The 10,691-nt window shown below is 41.8% G+C and overlaps 1 protein-coding gene across 1 annotated transcript in view; it reads left to right on the top strand.

Annotated features, from left to right (window-relative positions):
• Nucleotides 1-10,691, top strand: part of LOC124594380 (pseudouridine kinase-like) — a 258,924-nt gene that overhangs the window by 191,850 nt on the left and 56,383 nt on the right. The window lies entirely within an intron of this gene.

Below are 10,691 nucleotides of genomic sequence, written 5' to 3'. Positions count from 1 at the left end.
GTTCCTTCGTCTCAACACCTCCAAGAACCAGGCAATCATCATAGGCCACACTGCCCACTGCTTCCATCTCCATGATTTCTACCTAACCATTTATAGTCATCCCATCCAGCTCACCCCCATCCTGAGATACCTTGGCCTCAACCTTGGCCGTCACCTCACCTGGACCCCTCATCTCCTGACCATCCGACAGAAAGTCCATACCCGCTTATGCCTCCTGAAACTCCTGTCCGACTGGACATGGGGACTGCGTCCTTCCTCTATCCTCCACACCTACAAATCCCTCATCTGTCCTGTACTCTCTTATGCCAGCTTTGCCTGGATCTCCGCCACCCACCCTCCCCTCCCCCGCTTTTATAAGGTCATCCAAATCTTTGAATGTCATGTGCTCCACCTTGACTTCCGTGTCCACTTCTGCGCCCACACAGCTCCTGTATGACCTCATCCCCTTCCCCCACTTCCTCCAGCATATTCTGCATCCTTCACACTGCCCGCGGGGTTGATCCTCCCCCCCCCCCCACCCCCTGGTGTCATCCTTCATCTCCCCCCGCTGGTTGCCATGCCTCTATCGCTGTGTCCTCCACCTCTCTCCATCTCAACACCCTCCATGTCTTTCGTCAGGGCAATTTGCAGCACATCCCCCTCCCGGATGATGAACTTCGCCGTGACGTCTACCCTTCCTACCGACCACAGTCTGGCGTTATTCACCCCCCCCCCCTCACCAGGGGCTCCCCTTCCCCCTCCCCTCCTTCCCCCAGAGCGGTTTTTCCTTCCACCTCCCCCCCCCCCCCCCTCTCTCCCCTCTGGGCTCTCTCCTTGGCTGTTTTCCTATCCCATCCTTTCCTCTCCAGTCCCCTTCGGCACGCCCACACCCCATCTCCCCTTCTCTCCTCCCGCTCTAGCACTGCCCCTTCCCCCCTTTCTTCCCTTCTTATTCATATCCCTGCCCCTGGCAGATCCTCCCGGTTTATTTTTCGTTGTCATTGTGCTACGTCGGTGTTGTGTTCAGTGCCATTCTACAGTGATGTCGAGTGCTGTGGTTTTAATTGTGTGCTGGACTATACATAGTTTTGCTGTCTGTGATTGTTCTGGGCTACTCTGCCCATCATGTGACTGTGTTACTCATTGTGCAACTTTTATGTTCCAGTCATACTTTGCCCTCTGTCTTTTTAATCCTTACAGTGTGTGGTTTTTCATGAACAATACTTTTTTAAAATTTTTATCTCCATTTTTAAAGTCACACCCTTTTGTATGCTCTCTTCCATTATGTTCCCCATGTCTATGTCTCTGTTCTGCCATATGTCCTCCTTTATGTTGTTTTAAACACCTTCCTGTTATATACTAAATGTGTCTCGGCTGAAGAGCAGCGCCTTTGCTGCTGCCAGCCCACCCCAGATGGGGAACTGAAATCCAATATAATAAAAAAGAAATAAAAATTTTTGCTAACTCCAGTTCTGTTAACACGATGCGCGGCCACCAATGACATTTCCTTGAAAGGCTGGTGTTCCCACTGTCGCTGCGATCAGACCGAAATTGATGCTATGCCTACAGAATGGGATGTCACTCACTGTGATGTTTAAAAGTGCAGTATCCTGTTACGATTTGTTTGGTCGAAATTTGTGAAGCGTTTGAGTTATTTTCAAGGGAGTTAAGATCACCAGATTGCCATCTAGATCTCGTGGGAAATTCAAAGTGGCTCATGCATGTATTCAAACTTCAGCCCATACTGTGGCATTCATTAATCTTAGCAATACCAATGCATTTTCCATAAAGAGGATTACCAGGGGCTTTATGTCCAACTTAAAAAAAAGTTATAAAAATCGTGAATTGTCTTGACTTTGGTTTTCTTTTTTTTTTTTTAAAAAAAACCTCCGATTGGCTGTAAATAAAACAAAAATGTACAGAAAATAATAATTTTATTACCAAAAGTACAGTAAAGTCGTAACTTATTTTTCTACATAATCACCAAAGTGATTGAGGCACTTGTCATACCGTGACACAAGCTTTTCGATGCCTTCCTCGAAGAATGTTGCCGCCAGTGAGGACAGGTAAGTCTTGACAGCACCCTGAAGTTCTTCGTTAGTATTGAAGTGCTGCCCACCTAATCATGACTTCAGTTCTCAGAACAGGTGATAATCACTTGGTGCTAGGTCTGGGCTGTACGGTGGATGTTCAAAAGCTTCCCATTTAAACTTTTTGAGGAGGTCTTTTGTCACGTTGGCACTGTGTGGTCGGGCTTGTCATGGATCAAAACAACGCCAGACAAAAGCATTCCTCTGCGTTTGTTTTGAATCGCTCTGTGGTTTGTTGCTTTAATTGTTGACGCCAGTGTAGGTTCAAGTGGACAGTAGTAGAATCAAACAGGAATGTTAGAATTCCAGCTCATAGTATATTGAAGATACCAGCACTTATACATGATCTCAGAGGACAATCACAGGTTGACCAGTTCACCACTTGTAGCTATATTTTCAGTGCTGATATGCTGAACAAAACACTCACATGGACAAACGAAAAACTTGAAAAGATTTGGGGAAAATACACAAATACAGAGAGAACAGAAGTCACCTTGTACAATGTGTGAAATGAAGAGTTTTGTCAGCCTTTTAAGCTGCACTGTTGTATTCAAATTGAACAACAAAAACAAAAGTTCTCTCTTTTGTACTGATGAGACTAGTTGCGATATTTTACATACCACTATGCCATCAGCAAGATTTGCTGCAATTCTCAACTACTGGTGATTCAACAACCCTGATAACAGGAAGTTATGTAAGATTCCTGATTCAACAGCTGCTATAATGAACATTCTACATAAATTCAATGAAAATTCATAATGGTCCTATATTCTTGGAGCTAATGCTACAATTGATGAAATGCTAGTCAGGATGCTGCAAGTTCAAAATGTATATTCAATCTAAACAGGCGAAATATGGCCTGAAACTGCAATGCCTTGCAGATTCCAGAAGTAATTATGTCTTCAACACCTATCTCTACTGTGGAAAAGATGCCGATGAGGCAGGACTTTCTGCAGATGAGAAGAAATATGCTGTTCCCACCCAAGGTATCTTCAGATTGTGCAAGCCAATAGCACATAGCAACCAAAAAATTACTATTGATAGTTGGGATGTGTCAGTTGAACTTGCAGATTTACTGTGGAAAAGTGCTTTGATTATAGTGGGAACAATGAGAAAGAACTGAAAGGAAATTCTGGCCTTCATGTGGGTGTAAAGTTGGAACAATGGCGTATGCATTTTACTCACACTGATTTCCCACATGCCTAAGAAAGAAAGAGCAGTAATTCTTTTATCAACAATGCATCACCTCCATAAAAGATGATGTGGAAAATGAAAAATCTGTAATTATAGCCCACTATAATAACACAAAGAATGTTGTTGATACTGTAGAGGAAAAGAGTGCCAAATATTGTTTAAGGCACTGTACACAGTGCTGGCCCATGTCCATGTTTTCCATATTCTTGATATGAGTGTTACCAGTGCATTGTACTTGGTGGAATGAACTTCACGAGAGCTTTTGCGAAAGAATCGATCAAACCTTCATTGGGCAGAGCAGTATAAGAATTGAGATTTTCTATTGGTCAAGTTCTAGAAGCTGAGGTACATCTCCATGAAGACCTGAAAAAGAAGGACAAACTACATGGGGATGGAAAGACGACATGTTGCATTTGTCAATCAAAAAGAAGAGAAATATCAGCTATTTATGTTGCAAGTGCAAGGTCTGAATTTGTTTGGAATGCACAAGTGTGTCCACAGTGCACGTTAGGTGACATGAAATGTGGCCACTTTCGGTAATGCAGATTTTTTTTTTGTGAGTAATTTACTGTCAAGAATTTTAACACTTATGGCACCTGTTGAACATTAACCTGCAACAACCAAGTTTCAAGTAGGGAACTACACTTAAATAATTTGATGTGTCCACCACTGTAAATTTTGAAGAGAATTTAGATTGCGATATGAATAGGTCTTTTCCACAACATCAAAACAATATTTTGTACATATGTTATCATTTATGTATAATCAAAAATAAATATATAGCACTAAATGTAGAAAAGTAGCTGTAGACAGTGGTTTTTATTCATTTCTCCCCACCACCTGAATGCAGTCCATGGGACCAGACAATTGTAGTAGCATGAGATGTACTCACAACTGTGATTAAGAGTTAAATGGATAATTGATCATACACTGAATAGATTAAGTTAGCTCCCATTTTAACCATAATATATCGTAGGTCCCCTAAACATAATGAGACATCTTGAGCAGAAATGACCTCCATGCCAACCAACATGGGTTTTGAAAACATTCATCATGCAAAGCCCAACTTGTGCTTTTTTCACATGACATCGAAGGATCAAGGCAGTCAGGCTGATGCAATATCTACTGACATCTGGAAAGCACGTGACGTGTTACCATAGCTATGCTTCTTATAGAATACAAGGTTGTTTGGGGTATCAAGCAAAATTTTTGACTGTGTTGAGAATTTTTTGGCAAGGAGGATACAAAATGTTACCTTGGGTAGGAGATTCAATGACAGATGTCAAAGTAACTAGAGACCTGCCCCCAGGGAAGTGTGTTGGGACTCTTGCTGATTATGTTGTATTTCAATGACCTTACAGATAACATTAATAGTAACGACAGACTTTTCACAAATTTTGCAGCTGTCTGATAAAAGCTGGACAAATATTCAGAGAGATCTTGGTCAGATTTCAAAGTGGTGAAATAATTGGCTGCTTTAAGTGTCCAGAAATGTAAAATTATGCATTTCAGAAAATTAAATATAGTATTATGTGATTAAACGGTTTCCTGTGACTACAGTATCAGTAATTAAAAATCAGAATCAGTCAACTTATACAAATACCATGCTTTGTTGGGATATGGAATGGAATGACCACATAGGCTCAGTCATAGAGAAGACAGGTGTCAGACTTTGGTTCATTGTCAGGATGGTAAAACGCAGTCAGTATATAAATGAAACTACTTACAAATTTCTTGTTGCCCCAGCTTAGAATATTGCTCAATTTTGTGGAACTCATACCCGATAGGACTAACGGGGATGGAAGGCACAGACTAGTCATTTGTTTGAGGTACGTTTTACCATTTGTGGCCTCTTTGTGCTTCGAACAGAAGTCGTATAATTTATTCCATTTCAATTTTGCTGTATCATATGAAAGGTTCGGTGGAGGAAAGTGCTATCCCACAACGTAGTTACCAGTGGAGTGATAAATTTATCTGAAGTAACATCTAGTTCCGTATGTCCCGCTAGAGAGAACTTTCTACTTAATATATTGTTTCATTGTATTCATAACATTGTCATTGAATTTAAACAAACATATCTTTGGTCATTAACTTACCTATTCATTCTGTCAGCATAATTTATTTTAATCTTTTCCAGATACTTGACTACAGGCGAGAGTCACCAGATCATAGCTTTTTCATTTCGGTTAGGACATTCAACAGTCTCAGAAATTGTGAAACAAGTGTACCAGGCAATATGGACTGTTCTACAACCCAAGTATTTACCTACTCCTACAACAGAGATGTGGAAGAAATATGAAGAAGGATTTCTAGAACTTTGGGGGTTTCCGAACTGCCTTGGAGGCATAGACGGGAAGCATATCAGGTTAAAATGCCCGAAGGATAGTGGAGCCCAGTTCTTCTGTTACAAACAATTCTTTTCGCTGGTTCTCCTGGTGATCGTTGATCCATACTAAGAGTTTACAGTAGCTGATATTGGAAATTATGGACGTCACAGTGACAACACTATTTCTGAGAGTTCAGCTTTCTGTCACGAGTACATTGAGGGCAAAAGTATTCTACCTCCAAATCAGGATCGCGTGTATCATACAAAAAGTTGTATCATCTCACCTCCTCCATAAGTCTTTCTGTGTCCATGATGCATGCACTACGAGCTGCAAGACAAAAACCGCCTCACGCTGCTGCTTCCAGTGTGACTACAGAGCAGTTGAATGCGCCAATAGAGGCAAGCAGCCACTCCGGCTTGCGGCGAATCTGCAATCTGTGACAACCCGGCAGTGGCCGGTGCGGCAGGCTGTATGCCTGTGCGTCAGAGCCGCACTCTGTGTGACCGTCGCCATACAATAACGAGAGATTCAACAGTGCGGCCTGCCGGCTGCGGTTCAAGGCCACAGGCCAGACGGCCAGGCCACATTCTGTCTGGCCAGGCCTTAAGAGCAACCACTCCATGGAGCCAACCATTAAAATTTAATTAATATAACTACAAATACAGGTTGGTTTCAAAGCTGCCATCTCCAGATCTCTGTCCTCAAAATCTTCCATAATTAAGTTCTTAATAATGGGTGATAGTTGTTCCCATGACCTGTGCTTAGTGCTTAAATTCTAAAATTTTAGCCATGCAACTGCCACCCCCCCCCCCCCCCTTTCAGAGCCATAAAAAAATCGAGTCTCAGTTTTTACAAAATACTGTTCTTAAAAAAAAATTGTTATTTAGTACTAGCTGCTCCCAGGCAAGGATTCCTGTGGCTCAGTCTGGTTAAACAGAAAAGAAAGAAAAGAGAAAGCACACATTTATAATGTACAGGGTGGTCCATTGATCGCGACTGGGCCAAATATCTCACTAAATACTAAATAAGCTTCAAATGAAAAAACTACAAAGAATGAAACTTGTCTAGCTTGAAGGGGGAAACCAGATGGCGCTATGGTTGGCCCACTAGATGGCGTTGCCATAGGTCAAACAGATATCAACTGCTTTTTTAAAAATAGGAACCCCCATTTTTTATTACATATTCGTGTAGTACGTAAATAAATGTGAATGTTTTAGTTGGATCACTTTTTTCGCTTTGTGATAGATGGCGCTGTAATAGCCACAAACATATGGCTCACAATTTTAGATGAACTGTTGGTAACAGATTTTTTAAATTAAAATACAGAACATAGGTACGTTTGAACATTTTATTTCAGTTATTCCAATGTGATACATGTACCTTTGTGAACTTATAATTTCTGAGAATGCATGCTGTTACAGTGTGATTACCTGTAAATACCACATTAATGCAATAAATGCTCAAAATGATGTCCGTCAACCTCAATGCATTTGGCAATACGTGTAACGACATTCCTCTCAACAGCAAGTAGTTCGCCTTCTGCAATGTTAGCACGTGCATTGACAATGCGCTGACACATGTTGTCAGGTATTGTTGGTGGATCACGATAGAAAATATCCTTCAACTTTCCCCACAGAAAGAAATCCGGGGACGCCAGATCTGTTGAACGTGCAGGCCATGGTATGGTGCTTCGATGAACAATCCACCTGTCACGAAATGTGCTATTCAATACCGCTTCAACCGCACACAAGCTGTGCGCCAGACATCCATCATGTTGGAAGTACATCGCTATTCTGTCATGCAGTGAAACATCTCGTAGTAACATCGGCAGAACATTACATAGGAAATCAGAATACATTGCACCATTTAGATTGCCGTCGATAAAATGGGAGCCAATTATCTTTCCTCCCATGATGCCGCACTGTACATTAACCCGCCAAGGTTGCTGATGTTCCACTTGTCGCAGCCATTGTGGAATTTCCATTGCCCGGGTGCAATCAATGTTGATACAGTATTCTCAACACTGACGTTTTTGAGATTCCTGATTCTCACAGTTTGTCTGCTACTGATGTGCAGATTAGCCATGACAGCAACTAAAACACTTACTTGGACATCATCATTTGTTGCAGGTCATGGCTGACGTTTCACATGAGGCTGAACACTTCCTGTTTCCTTAAATAACATAACTATCTGGCGAACGGTCCAGACACTTGGATGATGTCATTCAGGATACCGAGCAGCATACATAGCACACGCCCATTGGGCATTTTGATCACAATAGCCATACATCAACATGATATCGACCTTATCCGCAATTGGTAAATGGTCCATTTTTAACATGGGTAATGTAACGCAAAGCAAATACTGTCCACACTGGCAGAATGTTATGTGATACCATGTACTTATACGTTTGTGACTATTACAGCGCCATCTATCGCAAAGCAAAAAAAGTGGTCCGACTAAAACATTCATATTTCTTTACATACTATATGAATATGTAATAAAAAATGGGGGTTCCTATTTCAAAAAAATGCAATTGATATCCATTTGACCTATGGTAGTGCCATCTAGTGGGCCAACCATAGCGCCATCTGGTTTCCGCCTTCAAGCTAGACAAGTTTCGTGCTTTGTAGTTTTTTCATTTGGCGCTTATTTCGTGAGATATTTGGCCCGGTCATGATCAATGGCCCACACTGTATAAGGAAATTGGATATATATCCAATATATATCCTAACCACCTTCACATCCCTGTCTCTGTCCATCACCTTGAATGCAACATTGTTTTGGAGATTTAAGATATATATACCATATGGTGCTCCAATAGGGATGTAAGAACACACTTGTACTTCAGTACAATACATGGACAGGAACCAAAAAACAAGCAGTATATCATTTCCAAGGCCGGTATATTCAGGAAACCAATGGACTCCATGACAGCATCAATTCAGCTGCACATCAGGTGTCTACCAGTGTCTTCCAGAGACATAAGTCAGGACCCAGCGACAGTATTTGACCAAGTTGCTAAAAACAAGTGGGATAGCATATTATGTGTTTGCAAAAGTGTACTTTTACATAGATGGCACAGCCTAGCAGTGTTTCAAGAACAATGGAGAAAAGCTCAATATCAGGGACAAATTCCTGGAAGAACTGAAGAAATGATTTAGTGATAGTCAGCGGAAAATCTGCTTAATAGAATAACAACTGAAGAACACGGCTGCGCGTCATGAGGGAATGACTTTGTCTTAAATACAGAATGTTTTGGTCCTATGCCAAATTGTGAATATGCTCAGAACAAAAGCCAACAAAATCTCACAATTCATGAAAGGGATTCTGGAAGACGTACTAAGCTCTTCTTGTAAATAATGCCACAACAACCCAGGAACTAAGTGATACCAGTACCTCCAGGAAATGTAACAGAAAAAGAGGCAGACAGAAGAAGTATGACCAACTCTCTTGCAGCTGCGTGGGGTAGCCGTGCGGTCTGAGGCATCTTGCCACGGTTCGTGCAGCTGCCCCTGTCAGAGGTTCGAGTCTTCCCTCAGGCTAGGGAGTGTGTGTTTTCATTAGCTTTAGTTGGTTTAAGTTAGATTATGTAGTGTGGAAGCCTAGGGACCGCTGACCTCAGCAGTTTGGTTCCGTAGGAACTTACCACAAATTTTCCAACTCCCTTGCGGCAGTTGGGGAAGACCACCATGACTTCATCTGTCTCATATGCCAGGTAATAAGAAAAGAGATACAGCAGTTTGTTGCAGCCAGAAATACCAGACCACGTAAGCAAGAGATAGCAGCCACAATTATAACCACATATGTCAGGAGGTAATAGGGAGTGTTTGAGAAGATTTGTATTGCTGTTTAGCACAATCTTCCCCACCAGTCTAACACAACCTGAATACTGAACTTGGAAATTATGCCACAGCTGTCAAAAAACACCCAGCATCACACCAATGTAGGTACAACTAATTCCTCCACCAAGTATAACATCCCACTGAAGGATAAAGGACAGAGGGCAACATGCTCGTAGTCTCTACTGTGGATGCCTTAGACACATTGCACTCTACAGTCAAGAAAGATGATGTTTCTGATGACTATTACTCCCATGATGTCAACCATAACAACTGTTCTATTCGTGCCAATCAACTGCAGACAGTTACAATCTACCTGTGGGGTGAAGCCAATAACTGTATCATGGATTAGGTCACTCCCGAACATTCTGAAGACACTCCACATTGGAATACAGAGGTAACAGTCATTCACCTAACTGCAACAATTATGAAAAATAAATTAGTTGACCATTTATGGAAGTGATGTTGCCACAGGTGAAAAATCTTCCAAGGACAACTGACAAAGACGTCAGGAAATCTCATTGACATCAACATCAGCAGCCAGCCTGTCCAGTCATTTGTCATTTTGTGCTTCTTTTCTGTAATGCCAATAGTTATTGTCATGAGGTAAAGGAGATTACATTCTGTGACACAAAAGCAGTTATGCTGAGATCTTGAAACTACAGCTGTAAGCAAATTAGCCTTGAAGGCCCAACAGTACCGATCAACCGCTGTACCCTTCTCAGCCCACAGGCATCACTGGATGCAAATATGGAGGGGCATGTGGTCAGCACACCGCTCTCCTGGCCGTTTTCAGTTTTTATTACTTGAGTCGTTACTTTCCAATGACTAGGTCCTCAGTTGGCCTCACAAGGGCTGAGTGCACCCTGCTTGCGAACAGCACTTGGCAGGCCAGATGGTCACCCATCAAAGTGCTAGCCAAGCCTAACAGCACTTAACTTTGGTGATGTTAATTTAACAGAATGTAGTCATAATGCTACTTTTTGATGGGACTTCTTGCAGGCATCACAGGTGGATCCCACTGTTGTTGAGATGAGTTCTTGTTATTGATCTAGATGTTCATTCAAACTATGAAACTTTTGTTAACTGTGAAAATTTATTCAGACTTAACAAAAGAAATCTATGTATCAGTGATGATTATAAGCACTGCAGGAGGACAAGAAGAACTTTGAATCACCAATTGTCACAGACAGGCACAACATGTCCCTTAGTATGTGTGTAGGAACAGCCCAACTAGCCCAGTAAGGGTAGCTTAGGGC

Source organism: Schistocerca americana, chromosome 2 (genome assembly GCF_021461395.2).
Source record: "Schistocerca americana isolate TAMUIC-IGC-003095 chromosome 2, iqSchAmer2.1, whole genome shotgun sequence".
In the NCBI taxonomy this organism is placed as follows: Eukaryota; Metazoa; Arthropoda; class Insecta; order Orthoptera; family Acrididae; genus Schistocerca; species Schistocerca americana.
This window is presented reverse-complemented; position numbering and strand designations above follow the sequence as displayed.